The sequence below is a fragment of the Mobula hypostoma genome, chromosome 1, assembly GCF_963921235.1.
Source record: "Mobula hypostoma chromosome 1, sMobHyp1.1, whole genome shotgun sequence".
NCBI lineage: Eukaryota > Metazoa > Chordata > Chondrichthyes > Myliobatiformes > Myliobatidae > Mobula > Mobula hypostoma.
In genome coordinates, this window is record NC_086097.1 from 129798351 (window position 1) to 129810151 (window position 11801).

The 11801-nt window shown below is 44.4% G+C and overlaps 1 protein-coding gene across 1 annotated transcript in view; it reads right to left on the minus strand.

Moving 5' to 3' along the window:
- LOC134340476 (potassium voltage-gated channel subfamily G member 2-like) overlaps window positions 1-1192 on the minus strand; it is an 83287-nt gene extending 82095 nt beyond the window's left edge. The window contains exon 1 of the mRNA XM_063037815.1: window positions 1150-1192. The gene's annotated coding sequence lies outside the window, so the exon portion shown is untranslated. The remainder of the gene's footprint in view (window positions 1-1149) is intronic.
- Window positions 1193-11801: the final 10609 nt, after the last annotated feature.

Here is an 11801-nt window from a genome sequence, read left to right on the forward strand (position 1 = left end):
TGGCAAGAGGATTATGTTGTTCGCCCTCCCGCCCCAACCCAAACTGCGATCGCAATCGACCCTCGAAAATCCAGAAATCACTTGATCTCCCTCGTAGTTGAGCCCCCGAGGTCAGGGTTCGTTTGTTTAATGAATGGTGACACAATGGTTTACTGCAAGCACACAGGCCGTTCGGCCCAACTGCTCTATGCCTGCCTCAGCTCGCTCCCATTCCTCTCCAGGGAACCCTAGCAACCAACTCTTTTCTGTTCCTTTCACTCTCGCACTCCAACTTAAAAGCGTCCGTGCCACAGCAGTAGCGACTTCCACGTTCAGTCTATCATTCAGTCGGGGACACTTCGTTACGTCTATCCCACTCTCTTACGGCAGTGAACCCCTCTTCGCAAGTACTTTCCCCGAATCAACCCTTACCGATCCCTTTTAAGCATTTTCGAAAACCTTTTGAAGAGCCCCGTCACTCTTTCCAGATAACAGCACTCGATTCTGTGGACGGACCTCACGTTTAACCCTCGGCACCACACACGTGTCTCCGCTAATCTGCCACTTTGCATTTACAAACAAAATCAGTTTTTGCAAATCGCACACTCCCTCCCTCCTGCACAAAGATCAGCGTTTCCTTTCCCATCTCGCTTCATTGCAAGCCCGTTGATTTGCTCACAATTCCCAGTTGGAAAAATACATGTTAACCCATCCCGGTTCCGTGTATAAAGCACGGCCACACCATTGCAACAAGTATTAACTAAACTGACAACCGCCAGAGATTTCTTCCAAAGAGAGGGATCAAAAAATGAAGCGGGGCAGACTCTCCCCGCACTTTCACCCACACTGACTCGACTGCCTACTCTTCCTCTTCACGCCATGCCTTCGTAAGAGTTCCTCACCACAGTGCTCACAATCAGCCTTGAACGTGGGCTGGATGAGTCTGGAACAGCGCTCGCTCCAGCGAGAACAGGACCCGTTAACCCAGTTCAAGGAGATTCGAGGCAACGTGCAGGCAAGAAGTATGTATTTCCCTCCATCTTCCAAACCAACATTCAAGCCTCTTGATCTTGATCTGGGGCTAGACTGACTTCACTTCGTTATCTTCCCTTCAAGATTTTGATACCCCATAGAACGAACACACGCCTTCTCCCCCAACGCATCCCATACCACAATTTGAGAGGTTTTCAATCCAGCATTGCACAACCAGTTCAGTGGAACAGCGAAGTTGCTCTCTGTGTACTGTACTCTTAATTGGCGGCGTTAGCGTCACGCACGCCACGCCACGCCCGACCCTGCCCATTCTCCGACTCAGCCCTGATGTCCTGGAAGAGTACTTGCGTGTTTGCAGGAGTTTCCTCCGGATTAAATACAGTTCCTTGGACATGACAAGGAAGCAGCACTTGTGTTGTCCAGCTGTCTAATGAAGCCCAAAGTCCCACGCAATTATCTTCAGGAACAGCTATTTTCCTATTCATTTTTTTTTCAAACGATCTACACAACGCTAGTCCTATGTAGGCGCAGTACACAATCGACCACCTCTTGAACTAACATCATCTATCACTGATAGTGATTTTTTTTTGCATCAATGTCTTGTTTTGCAGTCTTTTTCTTCAGTCTTGGATAATGTGCATTTCGTGAATCCCCGTGCCCATGATGCTGCCGCAAACAATTTTTTTCATTATGCTTGTACCTCACCATACATATTTCTGCATATAACAACTCCGGATGTCTTGACTGTCCATATTGTTAGACGTCTTTGGAACTAAGTTGTGTGTATTCTCTGATCTCAGCTGACTGGCTATTCCTTTGAGAGACACAAGTGTGGCCAAGATGTCCTGTTGGGTATCACATTCCATTTCCATGACCCTCCCATTCTCATCACCCTGTCTTGTGCCTCATGTTCTGGCATTGCTCAAACAGCACTCAAACCAATTAGGTTTATTACAACATTCTGGGCAACACTGAATTCAATGGTTTCATACAAGGATTCTGCTATTCTTCCCAATCTATTGTCCCACCCTTCATCCCTTTTCCCATCCCACTAGCAGTCCCCTTTCCATGTGATGACACCACCATTTTCCTTTAAATCTCCCCTTCATTCCACTCCACAACAAAACCTTACCTTTTATTTCTGCCAGGGACTCCGAAGGACTGCAGACGCTGGAATCTGGAGCAACAGCCAATCTGTAAGTGGGGTTGAGCAGCATCCATAGGGTGAAAGAGAACTGTTGATACATTGGGTCGAAACACTGTAATCAGGAGCTATCTTGGCTAAGGGGTAATTATTATCCACCAGTAAGGACCTCTAATGGAAATGTTCATGCAATTTGTTTAACATCCTCCTTAAAAGGCCGACCAGCCCTTGACTTAATGTCTCATCCACAAGATGGGACCCCTATCAACACCATTATCAAAATGTAGTTGGGCATTGGGACAAAGACAAGAAAAAGTATCTTCAGTTAGAAGACAGTGAATCAAAGGACAATGAAATTAGGCTCAGCAGAGGATGTGCTTCTTGCATCAGTTGGTAAAATTCCATCTTCCCCAGGACACCCTGGTGGCAATCCTACTCTGCCATCAAAGATCATCCTCACATCACCAATTAAATGTCTGGTTTGGTGCAGCATCCTCTCAGAATATGTACAAAAACCGCAGCGAACTGTCAGATCAGCAGAAAAGGTCATTGGCTACAGTCTACCGTCACTGCAGAATCTGTCCGGGACAAAGAAGCAGGCAGGAGAAGTCATTACAGACACTACCCACCCAGCAAGCTGATTTTTCCAAAAGCTCCCTTCTAGAAAGTGTTGTAAGGCTATTAAAACAAAACTTTGGCACTATTTTAAAAGTTTCTTCCCTCAGGTGGTTAATCTGATCAACGATTCTAGTTATCTCTTCCAATCCCCTCTATCTATTACTTTGATTACTGTAAACACTTCTTGTAATGCTGATTACTTGTAAATCCATGTTGGTATTTGTGTATTTCTACAAATTCTATTCTAAATCTGTATTTTAACCTCTAACTTTATTTTTATACAATTCTTTATTCTTTATAATTGTTGAGTGTTGGAGCTTTTAGATACGTGTCGCACCAACACATCATGGTAAATTTCTAATACGGTGAATAGAGTAGATCCTTGATTCTTCGAAAGTTTTTTACTCAGGAGGCCAGATGACCAGTGACTGAGCATATTCAAAGCAGGGATTCATTTAAAAAGTTACTCAGGGACTCAAATGTTATGGGGTTAGTGAAGGAAAGAGCTGATGAACTAAAACAATTCAAAGGAAAAAGTGACTGAAATGTTTTACCATTTGATTTAAATGACAGGCAAATAATACAACACAGAACACTGGAGTAGCTCAGTGAGTCAGGTAACATCTTCGGGAGGAAATGGACAGAGGATATTTTGGGTTAAGACCCTTCACCTGGTCTCAAACTAGATGCAAACTTGATGCCTCATGATATGTTGATTGAGATCTTCATTTGCCTCACAGCTCCTGTGACCTGGGTTCAATCTTATCCTTGGGTGGTGTATGGATGGATCAGATTCTCTGCATCAGATTACTATGGGTACTCTAGTTCTTTCCCCATACTACAGACATACTGGTTGACAGGTTCATTATCTATGGTAAAATTGTCCTTAGTATAGGTTGGTGGATTGAGAATTGCAAGGGGTTGGTGTGCAATGGTGGTGCTCAGTTGACAGGAGTGTGAAAGGGAAAATGGGATTTCAGTGGCTAGCACACTTCAGTCAGGACCTAAACCGAACATAGATGTATAACCCCAATTTTATTGGCTGGCTTAATGTAAAGGAACCCTTAGGAGGCAGTGATCATAATATAGAAACATAGAAAACCTACAGCGCAATACAGGCCCTTCGGCCCACAAGGTTGTGCCAAACATGACCCTATCTTAGAAATTACTAGGCTTACATGTATTTTTCTATTTTTCTAAGCTCCATGTACCTATCCAAAAGTCTCTTAAAAGACCCTATCGTATCCACCTCCACCACCGTTGCCGGCAGCCCATTCCACATACTCACCACTCTGAGTAAAAAACTCACCCCTGACATCTTCTCTGTACCTGCTCCCCAGCACCTTAAACCTGTGTCCTCTTGTGGCACCATTTCAGCCCTGGGAAAAAGCCTCTGAATATTCACACGATCAATGCCTCTCATCATCTTATCTTATCTCTATCAGGTCACCTTTCAACCTCCGTCGCTCCAAGGAGAAAAGGTCGAGTTCACTCAACCTATTCTCATAAAGCATGCTCCCCAATCCAGGCAACATCCTCGTAAATCTCCTCTGCACCCTTTCTATGGCTTCCACATCCTTCCTGTAGTGAGGCGACCAGAACTGAGCACAGTACTCCAAGTGGGGTCTGGCCACGGTCCTATAAAGCTGCAACATTACCTCTCAGCTCCTAAATTCAATTCCACAATTGATGAAGGCCAATACACCGTACGCCTTCTTAACCACAGATTCACCCTGCACAGCTGCTTTGAGCATCCGATGGACTCAGACCCCAAGATCCCTCTGCTCCTCCACACTACCAAGAGTCTTACCATTAATACTATATTCTGCCATCATAGTTGACCTACCAAAATGAACCACTTCACACTTATCTGAGTTGAACTCCATCTGCCACTTCTCAGCCCAGTTTTGCATCCTATCAATGTCCCGCTGTAACCTCTGACAGCCCTCCACACTATTCACAACACTCCCATTGTGTCATCAGCAAACTTACTAACCCATCCCTCCACTTCCTCATCCAGGTCATTTATAAAAATCACGAAGAGTAAGGGTCCCAGAACAGATTCTTGAGGCACTCCACTGGTGACTGACTTCCATGCAGAATATGACCCGTCTACAACCACTCTTTGCCTTCGGTGGGCAAGCCAGTTCTGGATCCACAAAGCAATGTCCTCTTGGATCCCATGCCTCCTTACTTTCTCAATAAGCCTTGCATGGGGTACCTTATCAAATGCCTTGCTGAAATCCATATAAGGTTCGTCCATCATCATCAATGAAGACCTCGACACCATTAGTACTTTTTTATAAGGTCGAGATGCTAGCTCGACACTCAACCTGACACGGATGGAAAGCGTGCCCAGGAGTGGCTCAACTAGATTTGAACTCGGGAACCTTCGCTCCTGGAGTCCGGCGCTGAAGTCACTGCGCCACCAGCTGGCTTGATGGTGTCGAGCCTAGCGCTTGATTTGGATTTAAGTGAGGAAGAGTTGCGCAGTGTCAGCCTCACTCTCTCTTCCCAATTCCCATCTGGATCCAGTGGCAAGACAAGAGTTGAGACGGCTGGAGATGGGACGAGGCGCAGTGGATGACCAGGACGTCTTCTGTGTCTTGTCCGCTCTACACATTCCACGATGCTTGCAGAGACTGCCTTCTTGACCGTTGGACCTTCCATTGGTCTCGTCCACTCAATCCGCCGGAGACTGTCTTCACATGCTGGGATAGGCAACTCCCTATCTCACCGAGGGTTTGAGACCCGTTGGCTACCCTCAGCTGGTTTAGCCGGCTTGTTGAAGCCGTTGCCCGGGATGTGGCCGCTGTCACATGCAAACAGCTACGGGGAGCCACAGGTGAGAGCTGAGTGCCAGGTGGGGACCAAAGGTGGACAAACCGCCCTGAGAAGGATGCAACATGTACCCCCACCAGAAGTACTACCCCTCCCTAATGCCCCATAGACCCATATACTCTACATCTACTGCTCTTCCTTCATCAATGTGTTGAGTCACATCCTCAAGAAATTCAGTCAGGCTTGTAAGGCACGACCTGCCCTTGACAAAGCCATACTGACTATTCCTAATCATATTATACCTCTCCAAGTGTTCATAAATCCTGCCTCTCAGGATCTCCTCCATCAACTTACCAACCACTGAGATAAGACTCACTGGTCTATAATTTCCTGGGCTATCTCTACTCCCTTTCTTGAATAAAGGAACAACATCCACAACCCTCCAATCCTCTGGATCCTCTCCCATCCCCATTGAAGATGCAAAGATCATCGCCAGAGACTCAGCAATCTCCTCCCTCACCTCCCACAGTAGCCTGTGGTACATCTCATCAGGTCCTGGCAAAGTATCCAACTTGATGCTTTCCAAAAGCTGCAGCACATCCTCTTTCTTAATATCTACGTGCTCAAGCTTTTAAGTCTGCTGCAAGTCATCACTACAATCACCAAGAACCTTTTCCATAGTGAGTACTGAAATAAAGTATTCATTAAATACCTCTGCTATTTCCTCCGGTTCCATACATACTTTCCCACTGTCACGCTTGATAGGTCCTATTCTTTCACGTATTATCCTCTTGTTCTTCACATACTTGTATGATTGAATTCACACTGCAATTTGAGAGAGAGAAGCACAAGTCAAGTGTCAGTATTGCAATGGTATAAAGGGAATTACAGAGGCACAAGAGAGGAGCTTATCCAGGTGGAAGAGGATACTGGTGAGGATGACAACAGAGCAGAGATGGCTGAAGTTTCACAAGGCGCAGGATAGATATGTCCCACTGAGGAAGTTCTCAAATGTCAGGGATAGGCAACCGTGGCTGACGAGGGAAGTTAAGAATTGCGTAAATGCCAAGGAAAGGGCATATAATGTAGAAAAAGTGAGTGGGAAGCTGGATGATTGGGAAGCTTTAAAAATCCAACAAAATGCAACTAAAAAAGCTAAAGAAAGGGAAAATATAAAAATGAGGGCAAACTAGCCAATAATATAAAGCAGGATACTAAAAGTATTTTCAGTTATATAAGGATTAGAAGGGAGGTGAGAGTTAATAATGGACCACTAGAAAATGATGCTGGTGAGGTAGTAATGGGGGACAAAGAAATGGCAGATGAACTTAATGGGTACTTTGCATTAGTCTTTACTGTGGAAGACACTAGCTGTGTGCCAGAGGTCTGTGAGTGTCAGGGAGCAGAAGTGAGTGCCATTGCTATTACAAACAAAGATGTGTTAGGCAAACTCAAAGGTCTTAAGGTGGATAAGTCACCTGGACCAGATGGACTACATCCCTGAGTCCTGAAATAGGTTGCTGAAGAGATAATGGATGCATTGGTCATGATCTTTCAAGAATCACTTGATTCTAGCATGGACACAGAGGACTGGAAAATTACAAATGTCATTCCACTCTTTAAAAAGGGAGGAAGACAAAAGAGAGGAAATTATAGGCCAGTTAGCCCAACCTCAGTGGTTGGGAAAGTGTTGGAGTCCATCATGAAGGACAAGGTTTCGGGGTACTTGGAAACTAATGATAAAATAAGTCACAGTCAACGCGGTTTTTGTAAACTGAAATCTTGCTTGACAAATCTGTTGGAGTTCTTCTCAGAATTAACAAGCAGGGTGGATAAAGGAGAGGCGGTAGATGTCATTTACTTAGATTTTTAGAAGGCATTTGATTAGGCGCCTCACAAGAGGCTGCTTAACAAGATAAAATCCTATGGTGTTACAGGAAACATACTGGCATAGATACAGGAATTGGGAATGGCTGACAGGCAGAAGGCAGCAAGTGGGAATAAGGGGGGGGGTGATTTCTGGTCGGCTGCCAGTGACTAGTGGTGTTCCTCAGGGGTCAGCATTGGGACCGCTTCTTTTCACATTGTTTGTCAGTGATTTAGATAATGGAATTGATGACTTTGTGGTAAAGTTTGTGGATGATACAAAGCTAGCTGGAGGGGTAAATAGTGCTGAGGAAGCAATGCAATTGCAGCAGGGCTTAGATAAATTGGAAGAATAGGCAAAAATGTGGCAGATGAAAGAGAGTGTTGGGAAATGTATGAAAATGCATTTTGGTAAAAGGAAAATAGTGCAGACTATTATCTAAATGGGGGAGAAAATTCAGATATCAGAGGTGTAAAGGGATTTAGGAGTCCTTGTGCAAGACTCCCAAAAGGTTAATTCACAGATTGAGTCTGTGGTAAAGAAGGCAAATGCAATGTTGGAATTTATTTCAGGGGGAATAGAATATAATACTCGTTGGAATTTAGAAGATTGAGGGGGGATCTGATTGAAACGTATAAAATCCTAAAGGGATTGGACAGGCTAGATGCAGGAAGATTGTTCCCGATGTTGGGGAAGTCCAGAACGAGGGGTCACAGTTTGAGGATAGAGGGGAAGCCTTTTAGGACCGAGATTAGGAAAAACTTCTTCACACAGAGAGTGGTGAATCTGTGGAATTCTCTGCCACAGGAAACAGTTGAGGCCAGTTCATTGGCTATGTTTAAGAGGGAGTTAGATATGGCCCTTGTGGCTACGGGGGTCAGGGGGTATGGAGGGAAGGCTGGGGCGGGGTTCTGAGTTGGATGATCAGCCATGATCATAATAAATGGCGGTGCAGGCTCGAAGGGCTGAATGGCCTACTCCTGCAACTATTTTCTATATTTCTATAAAAACAAAGAGATAATGCTGAAACTTTATAAGACACTAGTCAGGCTGCACTTGGAGTATTGTCAACTGTTTTGGGCCCCATATCTCAGAAAGAATGTGTTGCCATTGGAGAGAGTCCATGGAGGTCAAGAGGATTATTCCGAAAATGAAGGTGTTAACATTTGAGGAGCATTTGGCAGCTTTGGGCTTGTACTCATTGGAATTTGGAAGAATGTTGGGGATCTCATTGAAACCTAAAGAATGTTGAAAGGATTAGATAAGGAGGATAAGTTAGGCCATTTGGCCCATTGAGTCTGCTCCACCATTCCATCATGGCTGATCATTTTTTCCTCTCTGCAGCCTTTTCCCCGTAACCTTTGATGCCGTGTCCAATCAAGAACCTATCAAGCTCTGCCTTAAATACACCCAAAGACCTAGCCTCCACAGCTGCCTGTGGTAATAAATTCCACAAATTCACCATCCTTTGGCGAAAGAAATTTTCCCGCATCTCTGTTTTTAATGGATGCCACTCTATCCTGAGGCTGTGCCCTCTTGTCCTAGATTCTCCCACCATGTGAAAACATCCTTTCCACATCTACTCTGTCTAGGCCTTTCATCATTCGAAAGGTTTTCAATGAGATTACCTCCCCCATCCTACTAAATTACAATGAGTACAAACCCAAAGCTATCAAATATTCCTTGTATGATAACCCTCTCATTCCCGGAATCATCCTTGTTAACCTCCTCTGGACCCACTGTAATATCAGCACATCTTTTCTTAGACGAGGGGTTCAAAACTGTTCACAATACTCAAGGTGAGGCCTCACCAGTGCCTTATAAAGCCTTGGCATCACATCCCTGCTCTTGTATTCTAGACCTCTTGAAATGAATGCTAACATGGCATTTGCCTTCCTCACCACTGACTCTACCTGTAAGTTAACCTTTATGGTGTTCTGCACAAGAACTCCCAAGTCCCTTTACATCTCAGATTTTTTGATTTTCACCCCTTTTAAAAAAATGGTCTGCACATTTATTTCTACTACCAAAGTGCATGATCATGCATTTTCCAACATTGTATTTCATTTGATACTCTCTTGCCCGTTCTCCTAATTTGTCTTAAGTCCTTCTGCAGCCTACCTGCTACCTCAACACTACCTGCCCCTCCACCAGTCTTCGTATCATCTGAAAACTTGGCAATAAAGCCATCTTTTTCATCATCTAAATCACTTATATACAGCATAAAATGAAGCGCTCCCAACACTAACCCCTGTGGAACACCACTAGTTACTGGCAGCCAACCAGAAAGGGATCCTTTTATTCCCATTTGCTGTCTCCTGCTAATCAGCCAATGCTCTAACCATGCCAGTGACTTTCCTGTAATACCATGGGCTCTTAACTTTGTAAGCAGCGTCATGCGTGGCACCTTGTCAACGGCCTTCTGAAAGTCCAAATATACAACATCCACTACATCCCCTTTAATCTCCTCAAAGAATTCCAACAGGTTCGTCAGGCAAGATTTTCCCCTAAGGAAAGTATGATGACTTTGTCCTGTCTTGTCCTGTGTCACCAAGTACTCCATAACCTCACCCTTAACAATTGACTCCAACATCTTCCTAACCACTGAGGTCAGGCTAACTGGTCTATAATTTCCTTTCTGCTACCTTCCCACTAATTTTTGCTTTATTGTATGCCCTCCCTTTGGATGTAGAGAGGATGTTTCCTCTGGTGGGGGTATCCAGAACTAGTGAGCACAACCTCAAAATTGAGGGGCAACCTTTTAGAACAGACGTAAAGAGGATTTTTTTTTTTAGCCAAAGAGAGGTGAATCTATGGAATGCTCTGCCACAACTGTGGCAAAGGCCAAGCCCATGGGTATATTCAAAGCAGAAGTTGATAGATTCCTGATTGGTTGTGGCTTCAAGTGATATGATGAGAGGACAGGTGTATGGTGTTGAATGGGATCTGGGATCAGCCATGATGAAATGGTGGAGTGGAATGGATGGGCTGAATGGCCTAATTCTGCTCCCATGGTCTTATCAGCTAATTCTGATGAAGCGTTTCAGCCTGAAACATCGACTGTTTACTCCTTTCCATAGATGCTGCCTGTCCTGCTGACTTCCTCCAGCATTTTGTGTGTGTTGCATTGGATTTCCAGCACCTTCAGATTTTCTCATGTTTATCAGCTAAATCTGATTTTCAGTTCACACTCAGTGGCTCAAGCAGCATCTGTCGGTGGAAGAGCATAGTTGTTATTTTATGTTGAAATCCTTCATCCATCCTGCTGCATGATTTCAACACAAAACATTGACAATTACTTTCCTCTCACAGATGCTGCTCAACCTGCTGAGTTCCTCCAACAATTTGTTTGATGCTCCAAATTCCAGAATCTGCAGTCTTGTATTTCCATTGTTCTAAATTGTATAACATAGCACCAGATGCTTCTGAAATTTGCTTTTATTAATTGCAATATGGCCACTTTTCAGAAGCAGGCTACAGGCTGTCATATTGTACAAGCTCATCGTCACATCTATCTCAGCTACATCAGGATCATATCAGTAACTGCACTGCTGTTTATTGACGCTTGGTCTGCAGATGCATATTCTTTCATTTTCCATATTATTACAGTGGCAAGCTGTGTGGTACTTTGGACTGCGAAAGGCTTCTGAAAGTTATTGTCTTCTGCTGTTTACCGTACTAACTGATATCCGATATAAGCAAATAGAAACAGATCTCTGATCTACATTGGATGTCAGTCCTTCAGACTTTACAATCACTTAGCAACAGATTAAACCTTCATGTCTCAAAAAAAGACTAACCTTGCACATAATAACCCGACAATCTTTTCAAAAATGGAAAGCTAATAACATGAAAAGCACACCACACAAAAATAGAAAAGTAAGAGATTAGTATTTCAGTAATGAATAAGCTTACGTAAAACAGAGAGGGGAGAGAAAGCTAAGAAGCGGTGGAGAGAGTGAAAGTGAAGAAAGGGGAAGAGGTAATGGATGTAGAGAGAGAGAGAAAATAGAGAAGACAGGTGGTGAAGGAAATGGGGAGAGCAAGGTAGAGCGGTGGGGAGACGGATAGACAAAGAAAATCAGAGAAATGAAAGAGAGGGAGAGTAGCAGGACAGAGAGAGGGAGGATGAAGGGAAGGAATAGGAAGGGGGAGGGTATGTGGGAGAGGGGCTGAGAGATGCAAGTTGGGGAGAAATAGATGAGAAAAAATGAGGGAATAAGGATGGACGACGGAAGGGGATGGGGAGTAGGGGAGGGAGAGACGAGGTGGAGAAGAGAAAGGGAGAAGGGGGAAGGTGGGTAGAAGGAGAGGGAGTGGGGAGAGGAGGGAGGGAGGCAAAGGAGAGAGGTGATGAAGGGGAAGATTGAAGGAGAGGAGAGAAGGGAAAGAGAAGAGGATGGCAAATAAGAGGAGGGA